The 15,427-nt window shown below is 37.9% G+C and overlaps 1 protein-coding gene across 1 annotated transcript in view; it reads left to right on the forward strand.

The window, feature by feature from the left end:
* Window positions 1-15,427, forward strand: part of TMCC3 (transmembrane and coiled-coil domain family 3) — a 44,949-nt gene that overhangs the window by 23,368 nt on the left and 6,154 nt on the right. The window lies entirely within an intron of this gene.

Genomic DNA, 15,427 nt, shown 5'->3' on the forward strand with positions numbered 1-15,427 from the left:
CAGATAACACTAAAACTGTAAGAAAACATACTATGGATTCTGATATGTTTCAACCCTAATATGTACATTAGTTAATAAAATATCACAATTTTGTGATATTTTTAAGGTAGTATGAACTTCTGTATTACTTCATGTGACTCAGCCATCTAGAGGACTTGAAAAGCAGTCTTAAAACGGTCTTAAGTTTTTTGTTATGTCACATCATAAGTGTCTTAAGTTATTTATACTCTGCTAACCACCAGCCTCAGCTCAGCATGCTGAAAAAGGATCCATGCACAGCATTGTGTATGAATCTTTTAAAACCTGTATTTTGAAGTCAATACTAGAGCTTAAACATCACCATTATCACATTTGACTGAAACAGCTTTTTACTGAAAAGCTAAGTAAATGACATGGTCACTTTTATTAGTCTGTTTTGAACAGCGTACTTTTAATGAGCTTAAGAGTTGTTAATATTGATGTACTACACTGCAGTGGTCCCAGTATCTGTAACTAAGCAAATCTGAAAATACTTGAACATGTAGCTGCTTTTATTTTGGTGAATCTTTGCCTTTCAGCTAGCAAACAGCCCTAACAAGCTTTTAAGATAATTTTTACTGTATCTTTTGCCATATTGAGTAGGCTATATGACTATTGTTTAAGTATTATTAAATTACGCAGAACAATATCTGGTGTATTTATTTCTGTACTGACCTTTATTTTTATAACCCTCTTGTTAAAGCAGTAAATGAACAAGAAAGATAATCAAAATCAAGTAAAAAGCTTGTAGACCAAATGGGATGAATAATTAACTATGTCAGTTTATTCATAAAGTTAAAATGACACAGTGTTGCCTGTACCAGAATCACATGTGGAGACAGAGTTTTAAATTTGAACTTGGAGAAGAGATCAATTTAAAGAAGTGATTTGTCATTTGCTCTTCCAGTTGAAGGTGTGGGGAGAGCAGAGTTCCTCGTACCCATGTTTGCATGGAAGGTGCAAATCACTGCAGCGCATTAAAGCCTCCCAAAGCACTTAGTGAATCTTGCAACAATTTTCTCAGCTTTGGAAGACAGCTGATTCTCTGGAACCAAAATCCAAACTGCAGCTAGATCAGTAGGTGTTAAGCTGTTGTCTGCTGAAGGTGACATCTCTAACCACCAGTTTCTTCCACTTGCTTACCCACCGGTAGTTTGCTTTGATTGTGAGATCTGTACCAGTAACTAGGGGGTATAAGGTGAAGTAGCTTCCATTGTAGTTTGTGCTGTAATTTCTTGGACAACCCTATATTTCTCTGAATTCAAAGTTATATCAGCAAAAGCTTCTTGACACAGCAGCAAACACAAATTGTTCTGGGAAGGGACTTCCCAAAATCTAATGTATCCACTATCTACATGGCTCCTGAATTTTTTGCCTTGACCATAGCTGTGAAACCTGGACACATGTAATTTTCAGTGAGGTAAAAGGGAAAAGGATTCCATAGAAATAATGTAATTGAAGTTGAGGCTTGACAGACTTCATGGATGAGCAAAGAGATGTAGCTGAAAGGAAGAGCAGGACTTGCTTGAGGAGCTGCGGGCACCGTTGGCTTGTGAAAGAGCTATGGTGTGATTTATGTATTTCTTAAACTTGCCAAGTGACTGACTACAGAAAGTGAAAGTGGTGGTTGGTTTTTTTTTTTAGGAAGAGTATCTGGAAAGTGGTTTGGTTGTTTTTTTTTTTTTCAATATGTAACCGTGTAGAACATTAACTCACTGTATAGAAGTTGTAATTAGGCTGGCATAATTTGGCTGATTTCACAGGAGTCGTTTTGGAGGGTTTAGTAGTGGATATAGAGCTTCATCTGCCTGTTGAGATCACGAGATTTAGAAACAGTGGCTTATACAGGTTAAATTACTCTAAGGACATGAATAAATGAGAGATAAAGGGAAAAATTATTTAGGCAATTTTCTAATGCCTTTATCTTTTAAAATGAGTACTGTGTTTTGGACTTTGTTTTGCTTTTTCACTTTTAAAGATGTGAAGTCTCCTATGTCAAATGTTAGACTGTTTACTAGAGAATCCCAGAGCCTGTAGTATGAGAATCCCAGAGCCAGGTCTGTAGTCAAGCAGAGCTCCCTGCTCAGGTGCAGAGCTCTGGCTCTATACAGTGCCAGCAACCATGGTTAGGCTCCCAAGGACAGCATGACTCTTGTCTGCTTCCTTTCCCACTGAGCTCTGCTTTGTTAATTTTTTTTTCTGTGCTGTTGCTATGACTGAATATGGTAATATGTTTATAACTCTTTTGCACCAAAGCCAACCATGTGATAAAGCATATCCTTTTAGACTGTCGGAACAGAAACTTGAAAGAAAAAAAATGAATCTATTTAGAAAGTTCAAAGGAGAGCGAGGCAGGCAGGCTCAGAACAGAATATTGATTGTGGCTTCATTCCTAATCAAATCATTGGTGAATAGGCTGCTAACATCTCCACAACTCTAAAAATAGAAAAATCTAATATGAGTTCAATACATAGGAACTAGCATTAAAAGAAAACTGGCAGCTAGCATTTATGTCTATGTGCTTTTGGGAAACCAAATAAGTATGGCTTGAATGTAAGCTGAATGCATTCCATTTTCTGTAGATAATTATTTCAAAATGTTCTGAATTAAGATTACAAGCTGCCATAAAAAAGACCATCAGGCTTATTGTGGTATTTTATGGCGTAATAAAATTATATGGGGGTGGTAGGTAGAGAAACATGACTGAACTTCTGTATCCTGCTTTAAATGGTTCTGTGTGCTGTAATGGCCAAAGAATGTGGGGAACAAACTTATTTGAGTTGGGCAGCCTATAGCTTTGCTCAAAAATGTTACAGTGAGATGAGTGCAGCTGTTTGATTATGGCAGTGGCTTGAGAGAAGCTCTCCCAATTTTCTGTGGTTAGGGAAAGGAAGCAGTGACTTACAATAAGCTGAAAAGTAACTCTTAAAAATGCTCTGAAGCATCTTCTGTTGTTTTCATACACTTGGTAGAGAAGTTGATTGGTGAACTCTGTGACTCGGTTCCTGGAAGTTGTAAGTTGTCGATGGTGAGTGTGTGTGTGAGACCTTGACCAAGCAGAAAAACAATAGCCTGTGCTCTTGTTTCAGAAGTGCTGTCGTGGTCTAGCTAACGTGTTATGGCTGTATAAGAATCAGCCATAATGAAAATGAAGGATGAAACACCCAAGATATGGTTAATAATGCAAAAAGCCAAAATAAATTGTGAGTCTAAATCATTGTAAAGGCCTTAATTGCCTCTGTTCACCAGACAGTTTTAACAAAAATAAAAAAGAACCCTGTAAGGCCTTGAACATGAAGAATACTTATCCACAGGCAAAAAAGATAGTAAAAGCAATTTGCTGAGAAGCTGTCATTATTTTCTTATGTGACTCTTTCTGTTGCTGTTGCGTTATTGGTGTTGCCTTTTTAGCCCTGCTGTCTCCTGTGATAGTTCTGGACTAGATCTGTGCACAAGCTCATTGAGCATGATTTTGCATGAACATACTGATGTAGCAAAGAAATTGGTCTGTGATATTTTATCAATGCTCTCAATTACAATATCTAAGATAGGGGTTTTAATTTCACTGTATTAAATGACTTCAAGATTAGCAACATGGTTTAAGCAGATTAAGAAACACCAACTTGAACACAGTTTTTTTTGTACTGATCTTATGCTATTCTAAGCAATTCAATGTGCTGTTCAACTGTACAGTTTCTGAGCATTTTCCAGTAATCTGTTAAACAAAGTCACTACTGTTTCTGGTCTGTGATTTCCATCTCTCAGTACGGCATTTGGGAATGTTTTTTGTGCTGGATGGCAGAGAGAAAAGAGTGAGGTTTGGTTGTTTAATTTAGTTTATGAGCATTGGATTTATGCTTAAATTTTGTGGAGTATGCACATTCTTCTGTGTATTTATGCTATGTGAAAAGATGTTCATCACATGTGCCCTATACCTGGAGTGAGCTTTGTGATGAACCTTCAGTATCAACAGCAGTTCATTCCACTCCTGACATTTTAGTGCTGGCCAAACAGGAGATGAATGTGTTTTCAGTTTGCAAATAGCTCTGAAAAGTCTTCTCTCATTTGCCAATACTGTCCTGGCAATACACAACAGTTACTACTCAAGCTTGTTCAAAATGGCATCAGAAGCTTTGTACCATACTCTCAATTTTGTGAATCCTCTTTAAAGGCTGTTGTTTAAAAATAATTTCTTTACCCTTAAAACTTAAACCAAAAACATAACAAAAAACCAAAAAAACCCCCAGCACCCTGTGATTTAAAACTTCTGTTTGTCAGTATGTTGACATAAGTATAATTTAACCTAGTTTATCTCCCAAAATTGTCTGAATTGTTATCACAAAGTAATTTGGTTTAATAAACCTCACTAATTGTGGAAATGTGTTCCAGACTAGGAATATTTTTAAGACTAGATAAAAACTTTACTGTAGGGTTTTGTTCCTCCTTAATTGAGTGAATCTCTTCAGCTACACAAGTCTTCTGCATTTTTGGTTTTTAATTAATTCATGATTTCTTATTGACTTGTGGAACTCTCCACAATACGGCTTCTTTTATGAGTTGAGATAACTTCTGTAATGTGCATTAGTATTTGAAGTGTATGGTGTATACAAAAAAATTGAAAGAAAGAGAAAAAAAAAGGAGTATGGAGATCACCCACCACTAAGTATAAATAGTGGGTTATTTTACTTTGATAAAATTGATAAAACAGTCTTAGGTGAAAACAGTCCCCCCAGCCTCTTTTAGAAATTATTCATGCCAGTTCAAACTCATAAGCATTTTAAAAGACTGTTAGAAACTATTCAAAATCTTGTTCTATAGACAGCATTTTAATGTATGGTGATTCCTTCAAGACACTTAAGCTGAGTTTATTTGAACTTTCTTATAGGCTTCTAAAGCAATTTTCTTCCTTTGCAACTAACAAATAGGCTGTTGGTGCACACACAAAATATGGTTTTGGAGGGTGCACAAAGCACTAGCTGAAGTAGTCATTGACTCTGATACGTTGCTGTTATGTCCACTTGGAGCCTTTTCAAGAAAGGAGGCAGGGAGATCTGCTTGTAGAGGTACACCCTTCAAAATGTGTGCTGTTTGTGTCTTTTTTTCTGGAAGAGTTTTCCTTTTTGTGAATTCATATTTAGTTGTAACTATCAGAATTGATTGTTAGGGTGTAAACTGAAAATACCATGCCAAGAGTAAGTTCTCCAGAAGGTGCACACCAGCTGAAACACTGCTTTTTTTTTTTGTATGTATATGAGATTTTCTGTGGACTAGTACTTGCTTATAATAATCTTATATATTAAAAACATTTTTGAAAGCATATTTTTATGCATGTACATTTATATCTATAAGAAGATAGTTAGCTTACAAATAATACTTGAAGATTTTTCTTCCAGAATAACTAGAACTGTAATGGTTGTTCTTGAAAATTTGATTAGTTCTGTTCATAAATGGAAAACATAGCCTATCACCCAGTTTAGCATAGTTACAGCAGCAGAAAAACTTGTTCCATTATATTTTTACTTTTCAAAACAGTGTTATTTATGTTAACCTATGGGACAATGATTCATTTACTTCCAGGTGGAAGATACGCAAAGAGTTCTGTCTGAGCGGGAAGCTGTGGTTATGTTGCCTAATGCTTTATATTGCCCCTTCACTGAAAAGTTGTTGGTTTTTTTTTCTATTTTAAACTGAAATGTTAATAAGAAGGTGCTTTATAGTTCTGTTGCTGTTGTCTTCAGGAGGTAGAGGGTTAAATCCATTGAATCTGCAGAGAATTTTGGCACTGCACTGCAATTAAGATGTTTTCTGCAGAGCTTAGTCAGAGCAGCGTTGATCAGTTATGTACAGTAGCTTAAAATAACATTATTGGAGCAGTGTTTTTGAATAGCAGGTGGCCTGTATAGTAATGCATTGTATGACTCCAGTTTTAGTTCTCCTTATCTTGCTTAATACGGTTTTGTTCTGGTTTTTTTTTTAATAAAATAGGCTTTAAAATAAAACATTTAATCTCTCTTCTGGGCTTGTCTTGTCCTTTTTCTTGTTTTTTTTGTTTTTTTGTTTTTTCTTTTTCGGTATAAATAGAACTTGAAGTATGGCCGAAGTTTCTGGTTTTTGGTGGCCCAGTCACTCCACAGTTCTCTGCCTTGGGGCTTGTTTGTGACATTAGGTACAAATACAAGCCTTGGATATCAGGTGTGGAAGAAAAAAAAATGTACTCACGTAATGCAGCAAATAGTGAAAGTTTGCTTGTATATGTGAGTAACAAAGCTGTAAAAAAAAATGAAGTTGCCTTGTCGAGATGTGTACTGGTTATTATGGAAAAGTAAATAAAATGCTCTTCAAGATCTTTTTCTGAAGAGCAGCCTGAAGTATAAGAACAGGGGTGGGGAGGAGAAGAGGGGAAGGAGAGACCTTACGGTGTTCAGCAAAATTCCAAGTTCCAATAGGTTCGTTTGTTCACTACTGACACCTGGAAGGAGGGCGACCAAGCATTGAACTTAATGTACCGACAAAGCTCAGAGCCCCTAGTATCTTCAAGTTCGAGAGATGGGAGGAATATCAGTTGTGTGTGAAGTCGTCTTAAAGAGGGATCAAAGCCACAGCTGTAAGCCTCCCAGTAGTTCCTGTAATAGTGAAAAATTACATCTAAGCTGTGTGTTAGGCAGCCTGTGGTTGTTAGTCACATAATGTAGTAAAACAGATCTTATCTTTTGATTAGGAATTCATATCAAAAAATGAACCAAAAGTTTTGTTTATTGGTAGAACTGCTGATTTAACAGAAGCATATTTTTGAGTTTTATCAGCCCAGTGTGGAGAGAAGGGTGAAAAGAGGAAGAAGCAAGCAGACTCCTTTGAATTAAGTGACTCAGTTCATGTCCAGGACAAGATGTGATTGTTTATATATTCAGGATGTGCTGCCGCAGCATTAACGCAAATGAAAAGATCTTATGTGTGATGGAGCTATTGTTTTCTTGTTTATAAATGGAAGTTTTGCAATGGTTGAAACAAACAAAAGACCCACATCTTGAGTCCTCTGCCTATGATGGCCAGTCTATCTGGATTTGTCTCTGGATGATAGTTACTCCAAAATTCCCTGCTACTGTAAAGTCTTAATGTTCTTGTCACAAAATAGGTTTTATATAAGTGTTGCCAGCTCAAAGCAATAAAATCTCATGAATTAAATTTTCTGAAATCAATGTTAGGTTGTAGGTTGGATTTTTGTGGATCTGTAAGTCACAATTTTAAAATTTCCTTAACATCGTCTGTATTTTGGGAGAGGAGGACTTGACTGGCGGTCGACTATTAAGTTAGATGTGGGAGTTACTTATCTGTAACTGAGGGTAAGAAACTTAGTAATATTCCGTGGAAGTCTTTTGTATGACTGTACAATTCCAGGAGCTGAGATTCTAGGAAATGCTTAGACAGCAATGAAATAAAAGACTGTGAAACAGAAAGAATCGGGAGCAAGGTGACCTGTTGCAGCATTATTAACATGGAATAGATAATTTGTGATGTGGAGTTAGACAGTGGAGTGATACGAAGGAAAGCATGCTCTAAATCACAAGGGGTGGGAAGTCAGTTACAGCATATGCTTCTATGTGAAGTGGTTAGTCATGGCAGGGATGGGGGCTGGCTTTTTAACGTTCTCATTCATAGAAAAGGATTTAATATTGAAAATTTATAGCAGCTGGCTTTTCAGAGTATTTCACAGTGTTCTGGAAAATTTAGTTCTTGCCACCTATTTTAATATCTTTAGGGGAAAAAGATGATTATTGAATAGGAGGGAAAGAAAATCCATAAAAGCTGGGCGGGGTAGGGGTTGGGGGAGATGAGGGAAAACACTTATTAGAAACACTAACTGTGAGTTGAACAATCAGTCTAGAGGAAGAGATACAGGATGTCTTGCATCGCTTTTCAAAAATATGCCACCCCCACACTGATTCATAGTGGCTGTATTTTGAGGGATTTGTGTCAGGTGAAGGACACTCTCCTTCAGTGGGAGTGCACACTTCTTGTAAGCACTTCTTGATGGAAGCACATGGGGCTCCCAAGTGTTTCCTTATATTGCTATGGAAACCTGAGACAGAAGGAACATACACATAAGTGACATCTATTTTAAGAAGTTAGCAAAGAGTATTTTAATGACAGCTCCTTAATTAATGGTGCTTATCTAAAGAGTGGGACTCATCTGAAGTTAAACGGTTAACTCTAGAGTGGGGAGCCTACCTCTTGCCTGCTTAAGAAACTTAAGTATAGTAAATATGAGTATTAGTCAATCACTGTATTGTTTTCCCTAGTCAGGACAGTGACATTATTATTATTATTATTATACATGACTGCTGGACAGTAAATGGAAACTAGCTTGCTTACTTTTATAAAGGCCTGTTGAAGTTTGTAGTGTCTGGGCACAGAAGTTGTTTGTATTGAAACTGGTTTGTTTATGTCAGTTTTATTCTGTGGAACAACCTAGAACAGGACCAAGTGTGAGTCGTCGCACAGGAGACTTTTCAGTGCATGTTGTTGGGTTTTGATGGAGCTGATCTTAGCATACAAGCAGAAAACTGCCTCTTCCCCTCATTGTTCTCTTCTCCCATTGTTGGTTTAATCTGAAATAGCACCATATCTAAAGACTTACTTACAGACAAGCAGTGATTTAGCTAATTTGGCTTTAGTTCATGCCTTCAGTTAGAAATTAAGTAAAAGGTTATTTCTGGGATAGTCCTATATTGAACTCAGCATGTCTATAGGATTTGAGGCAAGACATTGGTGTGAACTTGGTTGGCTGTTTGGGTCACAGGTTACATATGTGGCTATTTGGCATTGACTAAATTAGACCAAGAGAGTAAAAGTTGTCTTTCCAGTAACACCAGGAATTATGTGAATATGCTTTCTTTACTTTCTACAGAGTTTGTTTTAAAGCATTTTAAACTTTTTTTGCCTAAACTAAAATTACAAGCACACTTACATCTTTCTTGAGGTGCCTGTGCTTACAGTCTCAACTCTGGAGCTAATAAGTATTAAAACAGAGGGAAATACAACATGACCAAACTGACCCTGAGAATGAGGGGGTTCTATATCTGAGGTCTTGCCTAGTATACTTAGTTGCTTAGTCTATATCTGAGACCTTGCCTAAACTGCTTAGTATAACAACCAAATTTTTATAATTACCAGAGCATGTTGGCAAAATGAGGAAAATTTTCAGAAGTATCCAAAGGTCTGCAGACTAGTCTGCCTCTGTATGATGCCTTACTCATGAAATGGCCTTGAAGCTTCACAGCCTTTGAATATTGAAGTAGGATTATCACCTGGAATAAATCCCTATAATGCGTGTTAGTGAGACATCTTACAGCTTTCCTGTTTGTCTTATTGATAGGTGATAGAGGAACTGTTGAAAGAACCACCTTGACTTCATCGGCATTTGCCAGGTGATCTCAGACAAATCACTTACCTTGGATCTCTAACTTCCCCTGTAAAGAGTATAAAAGAAATCTATGAAATAGAGTTCAGTTAGACACCTAAACATATGTGGCTGAGCTCTCACTTGTTGGTGGAACAGTTTTTTGTCCCCCTCCATTCCTATATTCTGCATAATAGTCTGCATAAATGTTAGTATGATGTTCTGAGTGTAGATACTTCTAGATACTCCTTTTAAGGATACTCGTTTTAAGCTCTTTAAAAAAGAAAAAAAGAGCAGAAACTGTTTTGCTGTGCAGGAACTATACAGCAATTTTTGGAGCTGATTTCGAATAACTTCACCTTTTATGGCAATTAAACACTCTTTTATGCCTTCCTCTTTTGCGTATTTTAGAAGGAACAGTGAATTTGGAAGAGATGGTAAAACTCTCTCTCCAAACACATTTTTGCTTTGGAACGTACTGAAAAAGTAACAAAACTTCCTCTGCTTACTCTTTTACCCATTGGAACCCCTGTGCTTCTGGTATATGTATACTTGTTGACAAAAAAGAGAATTACTCCTGATTATTTTTGTTGCTATTGCTAAACCCTAAAAGCTTTAAAGCTGCCTTAATCCTATCCTCTATGTTTCTTATGGAATTCTTTTTCTAAGCACTAATCAGATACCCCTCTAAAGTCTTGCAAGATAGACTTAAATTGTCTTCATAAGCTTTTGTTTAGCTTGCACTATGACTGGTGATGGTAAAGAGTCCGTTTGGGGAGAAAAAAAACCCCCAGCCAACCACATTTAAGCTGAGTCTATTTGTGTAGATCACTTAGTCTTCGAGGTTTGCCTGTATTGGTGAGGCAAGCCAAAGATGTGTGCTTTCTGGAGCCTGATGCTTATATGCAGTCAGTGACTCTGTCTTAGAAATGCTTTTTCTCTGTGCTTCTTTCAGCCACTTTTAAGAGTATAAAAGAAAGTTATGTAATAAACTAGTTCAGTTTATTACACCTAAACATAGGTGGCTGAGCTCTCACTTGGTGGTGGAGAGCTATTGTCACCGTCAGTAGAACAGAGGAAGTGATTCATCTAAGCAGTCATGAGACGTGTGCTTGAGGGTGGGCTGCATGAGGCAGGCTGCGTGCTCTCTGTGCTCTGTTCGCTACAGATCTTTCTCCCAAATGAGTCCCACTTATGATCAAGAATAATTTTCTATGTCTCCTTTACATTTTGCATCCAGAGAGATATAATGGCGAATCTACAGAGGTTGTTAAGCATGGTGTTCACACCTGTTCAGCAGTTCCTGTCCATATGGAACCCCTTTCCATCAGTCTGACCTGTAGCATTTGGGCACGTGGATCCTTTCATGCTTTGGGCTCATTGTTAGCATTGCCTGCATGTCTGAGCTTTGGTTTGCTTTTGCAGATTGTGAGAAAATGTGGATCATTATGGTGCTAATAAAATCCCTATCCTTGCTTCTGTGACTGGGTGTTCAAAAGTACTCTGAATGCTTCTTTATGAATGGCAGGTTGCCTATTACCAGGCCCTCCTCTTACCATTTAAGACAGGAAGTGTACGTGCCAATTCATGCGTACCAAAGGGTTCCCAGCAGTGTGCTGTGTTCATTGCACAAAGCAGTTATTCTGCTATCCTATTTGAAGCTCTGGACTTTGGCTTGGGATGGGCTGCATGAACAGCCTGACCGTGGAGCCAGGGATCTCTTTGGATAAAGGGGGTTTTGGGCAGAAGGCAGTTACTTTACCTCTGAGAGGTACCTAGCTAGTCATCTGTAGTGCCTGACTCTGATGTAGACAAGAAGCCTGAATTGCCATGCTCCTGAATAACTGTTCTTAAAAGGTAGTCTTTGAGCAGCACAAACATTACAATCAGTTCTCAGTTGGGTTGTAGTAAAGTGTGTATGTCAACTGCTCCATGAAATGCGGTGGTCTTTCCGAGCCCTAGGTTTCTTCTTTCCAGCTAACATCAGCTATGGCCATCCCGGTAACTATGTGCAAATTGTTTTTTTCCCGTTCTTCCTACCCTATCTTCAAAGGCATACCCTGAGCATGTCTTTTGTATTTCTTTAGTCTCTGGGCTAGTACGTTGTCTTCCTTGTGTTACCACTTGTCTCAGGACTGTTTCCTCTCACCTGCTGCTAATCCCCAGCTCCCTTAATTCTTATCTTAATTGGAGAGATACATGACTATTCCATCTCACTTTCAAAAGCATGGCTGGTTCCATATTTGGCTGTTGGAGCCACTACTGTGTGTATATATATTTTTTTTCCTCTTGGCAACCATGATGAAAATCTTAATAAACAAATCAATCTCTAAAGGACTTCTTTACTATGAACAGCTTGGTGCTCGTCAGGCGCTGGTGACCCAAGAGTCACAGAAAGAACAATGGCATGGACAGGATTCATCATCTCTTCCTGTAGCATAGCTGAAAGAGTGCTTTCATAGTTTGAGGGGGATGTGTGTTCAGCCTCCTGCGTGTGGGAGGGTTTCAGCCCACATCATGGGAGAGTGCACCAGTCCCTGCAGGGATGAGGTAGCATCTTGGGCTCCTGCTAACAGTCTTCTGCTCCAGAATAAAGACCTGGACATTTGATGCAGCAGGAAATGCAAGCTATGACTGCAGTTCTTCAGGAAGGAGTGTTAGTCATTAGTACAGAGGGCAGGTCTCATCTTAAGATGAGACTGTTGCAGCAAGGAGGATTTAGAGTAGGTTTTAAAGTTGGACCTCTAGTGTCTTGGGGTAGCATTAGTGTTGAGTTGTAAAAGCAATCACAAATGGATCTTTGCCAAACCATTCTACCTCATCAAGGCCGAATACAAGTGATAGGCTATTTGTTTAAAGGTACCTGAGTCCTCCAGTGTCTGCTTGCTTCTGATTTAAAAAACGCCAACAAACCAATTGATCAAACAAACAAAAACCCCAAACAAAACCCCACAAAAACAACCAAGCAACCCAAAAACCCTGCAGCCCACTACCCAAAAAAGCCCAATAAAAAAGTGTATTACATTGGTAGAAGATTTCAAGAGCCTCTGTTGCTTTACCCAACCTTGCAGCAAGAGGATACCTGTCATTTTGGCCAAATACAATCAGACAGAGGAGTGTATTGGATATGACTCTTCTGTACTCTTGGTGAGCTCTCAATCCAGTAAACTACTCCTAGCAGTGTTTTGGGAATTCAGACACGATTCTTCTCTAAACTGCACTGAATTTGAATTGACCCGATAATTGGTTTTACTCATTTCAGAAGTAGATTTGCCACATGCAAATTCATTTTGTCAGCTCCCAAAGCAATGCAACTTTCAGCAGATGTATTCCCTCGACTCTGTTGTTCTTTTTATCTCTGTTGCTGTGGTGACCTTGGAGTACCAGGAAGGCATGGGGTGGTGCATGGTGATGACAGACCTCGCTGACCGCTAGAGACTCCAGTGAGAGAGATCACACAAGAAGCGGTCTGGTTTGGGCTTGTATCCAATTATTACAGTGTATTTTTAGACTATTTTTTACTAAGGAAATAAACACTTAATGCTGTGTAAAGGTTAGAGATGGACCCACCCATTCTTGGAATTATGTACAGCTTGTCCTGAGTGACATCAGTGGTGAATCTGTCTTGTGTGTATATGCAATTTGATGATTTATTACAGTATAATTTTGTGCCAAAGCTTGTACAAAAACGTCTAAGGTTGTTTCAGGAAACTATTGTTCTCTACTGAGCATTTTCTCTTTACAGCATTTGTCCAGACTCAGTAAATCCATTTAAAGAAACATTACCAATATGTATCCAAGCTTTTCAGCTATTTGCCTTGATTGCTTTTCTTTGCGGTAGGAGCCTTTGGAAAGATACATGTACCTTATTTCAAACTATTTTTGTTTGTATTTAAAGGGGCATTATAGCTACCACAAGAGTATTATGAGTGATATCACTTAAAAAAGTTATTTGTAAAGGTTTTTGTCCCCCGTTAGTTATAATTCTAAGACTTGTTCAACTTTTAAAAATTAATAAAAATGGAAGTTAGTTTTGACACTTGTGGGGTTTTTGTCACTCTTTAAATTACATATCATTCTGAATATAGAATATCTTCAATGTGTGTCATATCTGTGCAAATACTAAAATGAGATCTCACCAAAAAAGTAGATTTTCTGTGAAGCACATGACTGGTAGTAAATCATATCTGATTTTTATATATTTAGAAAAATTACTTGCTCCTCTTTTTAATAATTAAGGATATCACTCTATCAATTATTTTTAACAAACTGGTAAAGTGCAGAGCTATTAGGCCACAGCACTGGTTTAATCCTTGGAATAGAGTCCAAGTCTTAAAGGTCACTATTAACCAATATTCTCCAGAAGAAATTGTCAACTCCAGAACTCTCCAGTTTGCATTTTTCAAGTGTCCGTTTTTCTTAGAGGTTGGTGAATGCAAACTTTTATGTTATCTAGTTTGCACCCCGAGCAGTGCAGTAGCAAAAAAAAAAGACAAAATGAAGTACTGTACTCCTCAATAATATAAGAATATAGACTCTTAGAATACAGTAATGGCATGGATTAAGGCTGGGCCAGCCACTAGACAAATGTCAGATGCTCTCTATTAACCCCTCTCCCTTCCCAGAGGGGAAGAGAAAGGGAATAACATAGAGAGACTTATGCGCTGGAAAAGAAAACTAAAACTGCTGTCATGAGAATAATAACAATAAAATTAAAGATGTACAAATACATATAAATCCAGTACTGAATGCAGCTCCCCTGATGGCAGTCATTGGATGTCACCACTGGTGCTGTGGGCAGGTGCTGGGGAAGTCCCTGACTGGACTCAGTGGCAGATGGGAATGAGATTCTGGAACTGGAATCAGGAACTTAGGACTTAGCCTAAACGTAAAACCACTGAATTAGTTCTGCTCTGAGACAAACCAGGACAAGTAATATAACGACGCAGTAATATAAGAATATAGAATGTAGTAGAGATTATCTTGTCTCTGAAATGGTCAAGTACAGATCCAACGTTATGGCTGTATTACCCCTTCTCATTTGTAACACATCCTGATAGACACGGGGTGAGAATAGTTCCCCTCATCAGTCTGTGCATGATGCGTGTCAGTAACAGTAGGATACCACGTCTGGTTCCTGAGCCTGTATTTTAAGGGCAATACAGGAATGCTAGAGAGAATTTCCAGGAGGGCCACCAAAACTTTACAAGGATGGAAAACAAACCTTACAGCAAGGCTTAATGATATTTTTATCTTTTTTTAATCAAGAAAAAGACTGAATGGTGATTGCTGTACGTATACTTGCACATTGTTCTTACTGCAAGCTCTTCAGTATTATAGACAATAATAAATACTGTAGTTGGAAATCAAACTTTTAACATAGTATCTTGGGCATTTTGAAGCAAAGAGTAGTTAAAGCATTTCACAAACGTGTCTTTAAAAGATACTTTAATACAGCTTCTGCCTTGTCTTGCCTCAGCAATTGTAGTAGTTCCTTCTGGTGTTAAAGCTTACAAAACCCATTATGGCTAGAGCGTTTGTAAGCGGTTTCTATAGATATGATGTTGTGGCAGCTTTAACGAAATGTGTCTTCTTTACCACAGAGGCTAGAACAAGATGGTAATAGGGATTAAGCTATTTTGATTAGATCATTGATCTTGTCTTCATGCCTCCCCTGTGGCTTTGACTTTTTATATGTTTTGTATCAGACTATCTTGCCTTTCTGCTGAGAGAGATGAATAATAATCTGTTGTGCTCCTGTCATAACCAAGTTGCCTGATATTTTTTTTTTGTTACACTTCCTGAGAGCATTGTTAAGGCATATAGATCCTATAGGTGAGTGAATGCAGTTTTCTTTCCTAAGTTTCTGTAAATCCCACTCAGTGAATTTGCTATTAAAACAGACTTAGCCACAACAGATGAAGTTGTTGAGCACCTTCAAGCATGGAAAGTCAAATACAGGCCAATTCTTTCTCTGTGCTCTTTGCACTAAAAACAGCAGCTGCTTCCTGC

Source organism: Buceros rhinoceros, unplaced genomic scaffold (genome assembly GCF_000710305.1).
Source record: "Buceros rhinoceros silvestris isolate BGI_N320 unplaced genomic scaffold, ASM71030v1 scaffold36473, whole genome shotgun sequence".
NCBI classification, from domain to species: Eukaryota; Metazoa; Chordata; class Aves; order Bucerotiformes; family Bucerotidae; genus Buceros; species Buceros rhinoceros.